Raw genomic sequence first — 3,470 nt, forward strand, 5'->3', positions numbered from 1 at the left:
GCAGTGAGAGGCCCGCGTACCGAAAAAAAAAAAAAAAAAAAAAATGACCTTAAAGACACACTATATCATTTTTTTCTTGCAACTCTCCAGAATATTGTTTCATCTTTTTCTTGCCTTTTCTTTCATCATGCTATCTGGCTTAAAGGATTTTTAATCTTAGAGGAAGGCGGGGAATACGGATAAATGCTGTTCTTTGAGTGCCTGGTAATTGCCAAGAACTATGCAGTCTCATAACCACAAAGCAATCTCATGTGGTTAAGTAGCGTTATCTTCATTTTATAGATGAGGAAACTGGAATTTAGAGAAGTTAAGTTACTTGCTGAGTCACTCAATTGGTAAGTGATGGAGTAATTGGTCTGGCTAATTGCTAAGCCTGTGCTATTCCCAGTCTACCTTAGAAAAATGAGTCAAGGCTGGTACAAGCTAATGGAGCACTGTCTTCTCACTTGTATTAACTCATCTAAGGCTCCCAGTAAACCTAAAAGGTAGGTGCTCTTATTATCATCCACGTTTTGCCAGTGATGAAAATGACTAGAAAGAAGTTAAATAATTTAACCCCAATCACACAGTTAATGAGGGGTAGGCTAGGTTCAAATCCAGGCATACAGGCTACAGAGGGCCATGCTCTGAACCACCACCCTGTCTCATGAAAATGGAAATGAGAGATGTAAAATTACATGGAATGTACGTCTCCTTCTCTGTGTGTGTGTGTGTGTGTGTGCGTGCGTGTGTGGACACATATACACAATTTCCACTTTACATCCTTCTGACCTGCATTGCATGGTTTCAAGGCCATAACCAAAAACAACCTACGTCTTCACGAATACTGTTTCCGAAACACCCAGTTTATCTCCAGGTGTTGGATTGGCAGCATCTGTAATGTGCTCATTGTCTGTCTGCACAGCGAAACTATAAACTCCCGAGAGCAGGTACCAGATGTGTCCTGTTCATCACCATTCCCTAGAGCACAGTGGCAGCAAGAATAGAACTTTGCTTAGTGAGCTTTCATTGAATGAAGGAATGAAGAAATGAATGATCAAACAATCAAAGGAATGAATGCATGCTCAAACTGTCAGTAATATATATATATATATATATATTTTTTTTTTTTTTTTTTTTTTTTTTTTTTGGCTGCACCGCATAGCATGTGGGATCTTAGTTCCCGGACCAGGGATCGAACCCATGCCCCGTGCATTGGAAGGCAGAGTCTATATATATATTTTTTTTTTTTTTTTTTTTTTTTTTTGGCTGCACCGCATAGCATGTGGGATCTTAGTTCCCGGACCAGGGATCGAACCCATGCCCCGTGCATTGGAAGGCAGAGTCTTAACCACTGGACTGCCCGGAAGTCCCTCTGAGTAATATTTTTGCTACAGTAGATCACTGAAATTCTTCAGTTGCCTTACTCAGCCAAGCTCTATTCTAAGTAGTTACAATCATCTCATTGAATCCCATAGAGCAACTACTACTTTTTACTCATCCTATAGATGGGGAATTAAGACCCCCTGAGTTTAAGTGAGCTGCCCAAAGTTGGGGCACCAAAGCGGCAGAGACAGGAGGTAAACACAGGCAGTGTGAGCCTAGCATGCCCACTGGTAAGGCTAGGCTGTTTGGCCCCTCACTGTGCTCGTTCACAGCTCTAGCCCAGGATCAAGTGCAGTGCTTGACACATAGTAGACCCTCCATAAACGTACTGAAGGAGAGAAGGAGGAAATTCCCTCGTGGGTCCAGGACAGTTTAAGGCCATTTCCCACATCTGAATTCACTCACGGCATCGCGTATCTTACAAATTCAACTTCTATGATCTACGATGTAATCATACTGGATAATAGATGACCACGGAAGGGTTTAATTCCAAAGGTAGGCTGCCCAGTTCAAATGTACCAGTGGTTCAGTTTCTTCTTGTGAAAATACAGGTGCAATTGATAAATGTTATTTTTAAATGATCATAAGACCATTGAATTGAATCTTTTATGAAGCAGTGCCAATTTTTTTAATATGCCTCTGCCTCAGTGTCTGACTTATGTGCATTACATAACAAAGTTTCAGACAGCTCCAAACAATATTTCAGGTCAACATGGTAAGTTTTGGCCTTCTTGTCTTCTTCATTACATGACATGGGAGAAAAAGCATGACCTCTACTCCATGTTCAGGGTCTGTTCACTCCAAAATTTGTGGACAGTCCAAATACTTTGCTCCATGGTTTCAGCATGTAAACGTTTTTTTGGTCACCTATTCAATATGCTACAACTTTGGTTTGTTGAGTAAAATTTAGAAGATGGTAACTAACCCATGAAACAAAAGTTATAAAGAAAAAATGTGAAGTCAAACATGTTCCATAAGAACGTCTGAATACAGATGGAAATTGATGAATTGATGAATGAATTTCCTCCATCCACCTCCCCATCAGGGCTGTGCTCACACAGAAAGGTATGCTCACCTCTATATCTCTACCACCCAGCACAGTGTAAAGCTTCTTACCCGTCCCCATCAAAGTGCTTGGGAGTTATTTCAAACCACAGGCAAAAAACAACCAGCTGTAGAAGTAAAATGTGTTTGAGATCTTCTGCTTGATTTTAAAGAGGCATGTGAATCCTTCTTTCTACTCAATAGCCATGTGTATTTTAATATCATCATAATGTTTAATGTTAATAATTACCTATTTAATTTATATATTTGTTCAGATTAACAATTTAATATAATAATAGCTCACATTTTTAAGCAATTAATATATGCAGTGTATTGTCAGGGCACAGGCAGGAAACAGAATTTATCCCAGAAAAGGAATCTTAAGGGAAAGTATATCTATAATTAGACATTTAATGCAACGTGGACAACATTAAAGGAATGAACAAGAGACACCCATACTAGACAGTGGGAAGTGATTACTGTTCCTGGGCTTTCTTTTCATTTTGCTTATCTTACTGTGTTTGGGGTCTCCTTTTTGCAGGCTGCATGTTCGTAGTTCCTGTTGTTTTTGGTGTCTGTCCCCAGTGGCTAAGGTTGGTTCAGTGGGTTGAGTAGGTTTCCTGGTTGAGGGGACTAGTGCCTGTGTTCTGGTGGATGAGGCCGGATCTTGTCTTTCTGGCGGGCAGGTCCACATCTGGTGGTGTGTTTGGGGTATCTGTAGCCTTATTATGATTTTAGGCAGACTCTCTGCTAATGGGTGGGGTTGTGTTCCTGTCCTGCTAGTTGTTTGGCATAGGGTGTCCAGCACTGTAGCTTGCTGGTCGTTGAGTGGAGCTGGGTCTTGGCGTTGAGATGGAGATCTCTGGGAGAGTTTCGCCGTTTGATATTACGTGAAGCTGGGAGGTCTCTTGTGGACCAGTGTCCTGAAGTTGGTTCTCCCACCTCAGAGACACAGCCCTGACGCCTGGCTGGAGCACCAAAAGCCTTTACCTTGCAGCTTCCAAGGCACCAGTGGGGTCCCCCGGAACTGGTTTGCAAGAGTTGAGGGCTCGTCCGCAGGT

Source organism: Physeter macrocephalus, chromosome 20 (genome assembly GCF_002837175.3).
Source record: "Physeter macrocephalus isolate SW-GA chromosome 20, ASM283717v5, whole genome shotgun sequence".
Taxonomy (NCBI): domain Eukaryota; kingdom Metazoa; phylum Chordata; class Mammalia; order Artiodactyla; family Physeteridae; genus Physeter; species Physeter macrocephalus.